Below are 9,394 nucleotides of genomic sequence, written 5' to 3'. Positions count from 1 at the left end.
CTGACTGCCAGCTCAGAGCCTGGAGCCTATTTCAGAGTCTGTGTCTCCCTCTCTCTCTGACCCTCCCCTGCTCACGCTGTCTCTCTCTCTCTCCTAGAAATAAATAAAAATATTTTAAAAAATTTAATTTAAAATTTTTTGTCAGGCTTGTCTCAAGGTCAAAATAACTTCCACTTTGCTAATGCAGTGGCCAATTCTAGGTGAATATGTTGAATCATCCCAAGCATTTAATGTAGCTGATGACTCATCATTCTTGAAATGCTTCCTTCTCATGGTTTCTTGATCCCTCTCCTACTTTACTGGCCACTGTTTTCTCATAGTGCTCCTTTGCTTGAGGTGAGGGCTTACTCAGTGCTTATTCTCTTCTTTATTTCTACTACCTTTAAAGGTGATTCATCCATTCTTGTGGTTTTAAATACAATTTATATTATGATTATTTATAAATTTACTTGTCTGACCCAGACCTCTTCCTGTGAACTCCAAATTCATGTATCTAACATCTTATTCAATATTTTCACTTAGACAGCTAATAAATTATTCAAACTTAACATACCCAAAATCACATTTTTTATTTCCCCTCTCAGTATTGCTTACTTCTGTTAATGACACCTTCACTTTTCCAGGTATTCACTCTAAACATCCCGGAGGTGTCCATCTTGCCATTTTATCAGTATTTTCTGTTTGTCCCATCATCAAAATACAATCATAATCCAATTACTTCATCCAAATCCAACATAACACCTGTTTCTGTCCTCCCAAAATTCATATGTAGAAATCCTAACCCTCAAGGTGATGAATTGATACATGGGACCTTTGTGGGTTTTTTTTAACTTTTTAATATTTATTTATTTTTGGGAGAGAGAGAGAGTATGAGTAGGGGAGGGACAGAGAGAGAGGGAGACACAGAATCTGAAGCAGGTTCCAGGCTCCCAACTATCAGCACAGAGTCCAAGGTGGGGCTCAAACTCATGAACCACAAGATCATGACCTGAGTTAAAGTAGGTCGCTCAACCAACTGAGCCACCCAGGTGTCCCAGTACATGGGACCTTTGAAGGTGATTAGGTCATGAGGGTGGAGCCTCATGACTGAGATTAATGTTATCATAAATAGTCACCACAGAACTCCCTAGACCTTTCTGCCCTATAGGGATACATACAAGAAGACTGCAATCTAGAAGAGGTTCTTACCTAACCATGTTGGCACACTGATCTCAAACTTCCATCCCCCTAGAACTGTGAGAAATAAGTTTCTGTTGCTTTTAACCTATCTATTCAGTGGTATTTTATTATAGTGACCCAAATGGACTAAGAAAGAAAATGTTCCCAGCCCTCCATAATCACCTACTGGATTATTGCCATGGCCTCCTGAATGTTCTTCCTGATTTTGCCCTTACTTCTCTATAGTGTGTTGTAATGTAATCCTTTTACAACATAAACCAGATCATATCACTGCTTTGTTGAAAAGATTTTGTTAGCTTCCCTATCACTTAGAATAGAAGTCCTTACCAGGACCTACAAGGATCTATCTACATGGCTTGGCCCTGCTATCTCCCTGACCTCATCATCTCATCTCCAATTGCTCTCCTTCTCACTTACTCAGGACCAATCCTAGTATCCTTCTTGTTCCTCATACGCCTCAAGAACGATTCCACCTTAACACCTCTGCACTTGCTGTTCTCTTTGCCTGAGATGCCTTTCCTCATGATATTCAGATTTCTACTCCAGTCTTTCTGCAGGTTCCTGCTCAAATGTCATTTTTCTGGAAAGTCCTTTCCTAAAAATCAGTTAGCAACCCCTACTCAGATACTTCTCTTCTGAAATTCATTTAAATGCACTGTACTCAAATTTTCCTGTCAAGTGTTATACTCTCAGTTTATTCCTAAGAGAGGAGATAACTAGCACTGTGGTCTAAGGGGCTAACCTAAACTTGACCTCAAATTAGACACAGATTGTTAGGCAGATTAGGCTTTTGATTCAGGAATTTGAGGCTGACAATAGACAATGATCAAAGCCCAGAGACAGGTAGGTAGCCAATGGTAGTTCTGGGTGATCCCAGTGATGTGGAAGTTCAAATGAGCAGCTGGGGTTCAAGGACACTGGTGCCACATTAGCTGGTCCTCCTAAACACAACATTGGCATAACCTAGCCAAGAAGCCCAGTCTAGGAGTCTATCATTCAATACAGCACTCTCATTTTCAGGAACGTACTAAAATGTTAATCATGATGCAAACAAGACACGGATGTAAATATTGTGAAAACTAGGTTAAGGCTGTGCATCTGAATAAATCTATAAGTTCAAGGTTGAACCCTGGAAAATAAAATGTTGAACTGACAATAGTATGACAAATTTTAGGCTTCATAGGGCAGAGTGCTTGAATTTACATACAAACTGCCAATGCTGGTCAGGATTATCTGAACCTGTCAAAGAAGTGTCTATAAAGCAAAGGTCAAAGATAGTCCTGTAACTCACTTAAAATTCCTTATTTCTTCAGGCTAGATTTACATTATGAGGAGGAGACTATAACTAATTATGCTAATATGATGTAATGAGTACAACAGGAATAATAAGATATATTATTATTAAGGGCAGACACAGCATATTTAATTCTCCTAGAACATCTCTTTTGATTATATTACTGCTAGACACTTAGGATTCATGCTATAAATATATGTTGAGTTGAAGGTACTATATCTAGCTTAATATTTATCTGAAAACTATTTTAGGCATATATGCAAAGATATTTACAAAAATGTGAAAAAAAAGATAATTGAGTAGTTACAAATGAAATTTTACCATAAGAAAAATAGTCTCAGGTTACATTAAAAATCAATATTAACTGGAAAAGGATTTAATGCACATGACAGACAAATAACTCTATTAATCTTTTATGAGAACATACAGATCTTTAAGATGATCCATATGCCCCTATGGAAAAATGTGCAAAACTCATTAAATTTACAAAAAATAAATATAAATGACCCATGAANATAACTCTATTAATCTTTTATGAGAACATACAGATCTTTAAGATGAAACCATATGACACTATGGAAAAATGTGCAAAACTCATTAAATTTACAAAAAATAAATATAAATGACCCATGAACATATGAAAGTTTTTAGCCTCATTAGCAATTTAAAAAAAGTGGAATAATGTGAAAAATATTTTTTGGCATCTAAAACTAATGGTGTCCTAAGGTGGCTAAAATTAGGATAATTTCCCTCTCTGCCCCAGTGGTGTAAATTGATATAAGTTTCTAGAATTTCCTTTGAAAAAGTTATCAAGAGCCTTAAATATATTTATAATATTTGACTCAGCAATTGTGGTTATAATATTTTAACCTCAAAAATAGAAGAGCCTTAGATTTATAGATACAACATTGTTACTTGCAATAAGGAAAATTATAACAGGGAAATCCAAGCAAGATTTTTGGAAATTTTAAATAGAGTAAAATTTTTCTAATTCTGGCATTCTGTATAGTTAGCATGCCTTTAATAATAGCCAATAACTAATAGGTAATAATATTTTTTTAATTATACAGAATATGTTACAGAAAAAGGCAAAGTTATAAAACCAGGTATTGAAAAATAATTCACACAAGTACAAAAGACAACACAAAGATAAACTAAATTGTGGATTGTGGTTAAATTTATAGATGGTAAGAGTATTGTGTTTCTTCATACTTTTCTCAATTTTCTATCTTCCTATAATAAACTTCTTCTATTATAGCAAAAAGAAATATAATAAAGACTTGAAAAAAATTAGGTCTCAAAGAACAGAGAAAATAAACAAGCACCATGTTGTCCTATGAAATTTCCTATTGTCATCAACAGGAAAAAAAAATCAATGGTATCAGCTGTTTATAAAATCTATTATTGCTAACTCAATTTTTAGTTTAATTTTTTAAATAAAAACATTACTGTGAAAAATCTCAAGACCTTTAAAACACTAGTCATGAATAAGTCATGCTGTTTTATTTTCTACGTGGAAAACCTAAGGAATGGTATAGAATTAGAAAAATCTCATTTACAACTCTCTAAATTTGTAATTGCTAATTTTGCTTTTTTCTCAAAGATTCAGGCTTCTCAGATTGGTTGAAGAATAAAACTTAGAATGTAGTCATTATATAAAAATTTTTTCCCCTATAAAGTCATCACAGTCTGTGTAATTGCTCTTGGCTTTATATCAACCACATGCCCACCGTGTTATGCAGCAAATACAGAATTAAGACACTTAGGACAAATTTAGGGGATTCTTATGCATATTCAATTGCTTTTCTTTCTTTTTCCAGAAGTTTGATTTTTATTGTGAAGTTGAAAGATAATCCAATTTAACTTAAACTTTAACTACTTTTTGTTGAGAAAATAAAAAGGAAAATGGCAACTTGAGTAGGGGAGATTATGTCTGCCTCTCAACGTGTGTAGCTCCATGTGAAGGGGATTTTTCCTTTGTTCCTCCCTCTCAGTGACCTCACACCTCAGAGATGATGAGTTTGACAGTACTTGATGAAATTCTAATGCTTGAAGGGTAACTTTTTCTTAAATTTCATTCAAATTTTAACCTACTTCTGACTTTAGAATCTCATTTTTTTTTAATGTTTTTATTTATTTCTGAGAGAGAGAGAGAGAGAGAGAGAGAGCAGGAGAGGGTCAGAGAGAGAGGGAGACACAGAATCTGAAACAGGCTCCAGGCTCTGAGCTAGCTGTCAGCACAGAGCCCGACATGGGGCTCGCACCCACGAACCACGAGATCATGACCTGAGTTGAAGTCAGACACTTAACCAACTGAGCCACCCAGGCGCCCCTAGAATCCCATTTTGAATCACAATGAACTGGACCCTAAAATTCATAAAGTATTTAGTATTGATATTTCCTTTTTTCTTGATACCTATCCAATCTTACATGACTTAGAAAAATAGGCTGGCGCTTTCTAATGGATGTTTAGGTCAAACTCCTTGAGGGAATTAACAATTTCTTGTCACTCTTGAGTAATTACCTCTTAGCATAGTTCTTGCCACATAGTAGGTGTTTAATAAATATTAGTGGAATAAATAAAATTCTAGTATGTCTCATTAACTTTCAATAAATGGTTACATTTAAAGCATTTAATATGTTCATGTCTACTTGCTTTATTTTTATTTTTTATTTACTTATTTTTATTTTATTTTGTTTATTTTTTAAGCACAATCACCTTTTTTTAAAAAAAAACCTTTTTTAAAAATGTTTATTGATTTTTGAGAGAGAGGCAGAGCATGAGCTGGGGAAGGGCAGATAGAGGAGACATAGAATCCCAAGCAGACTCCAGGCTCTGAGCTGTTAGCACAGAGCCCAATTCAGAGCTCCAACTCACAAACCGTGAAATCGTGACCTGAGCTGAAGTCGGACACCCAACCGACTGAGCCACCCAGGCTCCCCCACAATCACCTTCTAAATAGAACTGTTTGCATTTTCTTCCCTGTGAGCACTGTCAAGTTCATTGTTTTTCTACTGAAAGAAATGAGACGGCTAAAAATTTAGCCCTTTATACCTTACTTAAATTTGCTCATATTCCCTTATTTATAATTTGAGCAAACATTCAAAGAGGTAAACACAGTAGTTTTTAGATTTTATATTATCTGATATCAACGGTCCAAAATTTGATCAATCTACATACAGTAAAATCTTGATTTGTGAACATAATTCATTCCAGAAACATGCTTATAATCCAAAGCACTCTTTTATTAAGGCAAAATTCTCCATAAGAAATAATGCAAACTCAGATGATCAATTCTACAACCCAAAATATTCATATAAAAATGATTATAATATTGTAATATAATACAAAATATAAAGAAAAATAAATTAATCTGCACTTACCTTTCAAAACCTTCATGGTAGGTATGAGGGAGACAATATAAAGGAGGGTTATTGTGTAGGAAAACTTTCATTATCACTGACAGAATCGCCGCTATCTATTGGCTCAATGGAATCTTTTTCTGCATGGGGGCCAACATATGCTCACATGGATGTTGACTACAGTTCAGTACTAATAAACTCTTGTCACATACTGTATTTAATAGAATTGGAGAATTGGCAATAACGCAGCAGAGGAAGCGGTCTATATCTGCAGGGAGTCTGACCTAGAATTAAGCAAAGCATTCCTAATCTTACTCCTGTATGGAAAAGCAAAGGAATGACCACTTTGAAGTGACAAAAAATACTACTGCCAGTTGTGGGCACCTTCAATTGTCCCAAAAAAATCACTGATTTATGCCAAACACCTCAGCCTGAGGCCAAGCATACAAGCATGGGAAATGATCATGACTCGTTTATCAAATAAAAATTTATTAAAAATGTTTGATCATCTTGCAGAACACTTGCAAAACAAGTTACTCACAATCCAAGTACAGTAAAATTAAACACATATATATGTTTTAATTCCATAAAGAAATTACTTGCTGTCCAGGAAGTTTAAAACTTAAAACAGACCAAGTTAAACTGAACAACAGGAATAAGGTCTTCATAATTTTTGTACCTTAAAATGTTGCAAAACGTAAGGTTGTACACGTTTGTGGAATTGATTTTACTTAATTGTATATTTAATTTGCCTTAAATTTATATATAAAAATCCATGCTATAAATAAGAAAGTACAGTTCTTTAAGTAGATTTTCTTGAGAAAAGAATTCTCAATAAAATTGCATTAAATAACTTAGCACATTTACAAATATGGAAATTAAATATGATTTAATTTACAAAAAATATTTGTGTGAATTTTCTCAGTTGTGTGTCAAATTGAGTATATAAATTGCACTACTCAAGTGCCTCTGCTACAAATTATCCTTCTTTAAATGTGATCAAACTAATCTCTGAAAGCATAGCTTTAAATAATCACTTTATGCCTTAAGTTCCTTTACTGGTTTTCCATACTGCTACATTTTGTACCAAGAATATTCCTGGGGAATTCATCATGTTTAACCACACTCCTCTTACTTAACCTTTCCAGTCTTCTGTCCCAAGGCTTCTTTATTTTTGTTTTTTTTCCTCCCTCCAAAACAGGCTACTCATTTTCCCTAGATTATATCCCAAATTCCCCCACCTTTATTGTTTTGCCTATACTATACTTTCTATTATTTTTTTACATTTATTTTTGAGAGAAAAAGAGGGGGAGGGGCGGACAGAGGGAGAAACAGAGGATCTGAAGTGGGTTCTGCTCTGATAGCAGAGAGCCCAATGCAGGGTTTAAACTCATGAACTTTGAGATCATGAACTGAGCCAAAGGCAGACACTTAACTGACTCCGCTGACTTAACTGTCACGCAGTTACCTCAATAATATTCCTTCTATTCTTATATCATAATTTTCCCCACTTTTGTTACAGACATATTTTCTATCTTTCAAAACTTCAGTTTTCCACATGCTTTTAAACTTGATTCCATTTTTCTCCCTATGAATTTCCTGATTACTTTCCTATGTCACTGACACATTCTACAATTTGCTTTGGTTATATAGATGGCTGTATTAGGCCTTTAATTTTTCCATAACCTGCCAAACTAGCTCAATAAATATTTGTTGAAATGAGGGGCAAATTACATTAAATGGGTAGTGTAAGGGAAGGAATGACAGATATAAATGGGTACAGCCTAAATATCACTCAATGAAATGGGGAAGAACATACAATTGGACTACAGAGGATGAGGCCATTGTGTAAGCCAGGACAATCACATCTTATTCTAAATAAGTTCTTAGCTTTCTACTTCACAAGCAAAAATTTTATTGGATAGGAAAGGAAAATGTTTTACCCATCTTTGATTCACTTTCTGGCATTACCAAACCACTACTATTTGTACTCATTAGTGTACTCACCTTGAGCTTCCTCAAAATATTCAGAAATACACTAAGAATTCATTGGCTCTTAATGAGAATTTAGAAGTCATGATTTTAAATGTTCAAAGCCACATAAATCTACATTATTCTGAGAAATAACTTTCCTTTTTTTAAAATTTGAAGACTTTTGGGGTTTTTTTAAAGAGCAGTTTTAGGTTCACAGAAACATTCTGTGGAAGGTACAGAGATTTTTCATATACTTCAAGACCCACATACGCAGAGCCTCCATCATTATCAACATCTTCCACCAGAGAAATGTATTTGTTACAATCAATAAACCTACACTGACATATCACAGTCTCCCAAAGTCCAGAGTATACATTACTGTTCACTATTGGTGTTGTACATCTTATGAGTTCATCTGACTGTATAATGACAAGTATACACCATATAGTATCATATGGAGTCATTTCTTTTCACTGCCCTAAAAATTCCCTGTGCTCTGTTCATCCTTCCACAGTACCATCTCCTGGAAATATTTAACTTTTTTAATGTTTCCATGGTTTTGCCTTTTCTAAAATATTATATAGTTGGAATCATGCACTATATACCCTTTTCAGACTGGCGTCTTACAATTAGTAATATGCACTTAAGGCCCCTCCACTTTTTCTTCATGGCTCATTTCTTTTTAGTTTTTAATAATATTTCAGTGTCTGGATGTACTATAGCTTATTTATCTGCTCATCACTAAAGGGCATCTCAGTTGCTTCCATGTTTTGGCAATTGTGAAGAAAGCTAACACAAAGATCCATGGTAGATTTTTGTGTAGACATAAATTTTCAACTTTTTTGGGTAGATACCAAGGAACACGATTGTTGGTTCATATGATGAGTATGTTTTGTTTTATAAGAAACTATTGAACTGTCTTCCAAAGTGGCTGTACTTCTACCAGCGATGAAGGCAAGTTCCTGTTGTTTCATTTCCTTGCCAGTATTTGGTACCATCAGTACTTGGGATCTTGGCTATCCAAGTCAATGCGTAGTGACATCACATTGTTGTTCTAATTTGCAATTCCTTAATGACATTTGATGTTGAACATCTTTTCATATGATTATTTGTAATCTGTACATCTTCTTTGGTGAGATGTCTATCTAGATCTTTTGACCATTTTTTAATAAGGGTGTTTGTGGGTTCTTTATCTTTACTTTTGAGAGAGAGAGAGAGAGAGAGAATGCGATTTTTATTTATTTTTGAAAGAGAGCGAAAAAGAGAGAGTGAGGGGAAGGAACAGAGAAAGAGGGAGACACAGAATCTGAAACAGGCTCTAGGCTCCGAGCTGTCAGCACAGAGCCCCATGCGGTGTTTGAACCCACAAACCATGAGATCATGACCTGAGCTGAAGTCAGATGCTTAACTGACTGAGCCACCCAGGTGCCCTAATTTTTTTGAGTATAGTTGATACACGATGTCACATTCATTTCAAGTATACAATATAGTGATTCAACTTCATATATTATGCTGTGCTCACTCCAACTGTAGCTATCATCTGTCACCAAACAATTACATTACAAATTCATCAACTATATTTTC

Source organism: Crocuta crocuta, unplaced genomic scaffold (assembly GCF_008692635.1).
Source record: "Crocuta crocuta isolate KB4526 unplaced genomic scaffold, BGI_CrCroc_1.0 scaffold6, whole genome shotgun sequence".
In the NCBI taxonomy this organism is placed as follows: domain Eukaryota; kingdom Metazoa; phylum Chordata; class Mammalia; order Carnivora; family Hyaenidae; genus Crocuta; species Crocuta crocuta.
This window is presented reverse-complemented; position numbering follows the sequence as displayed.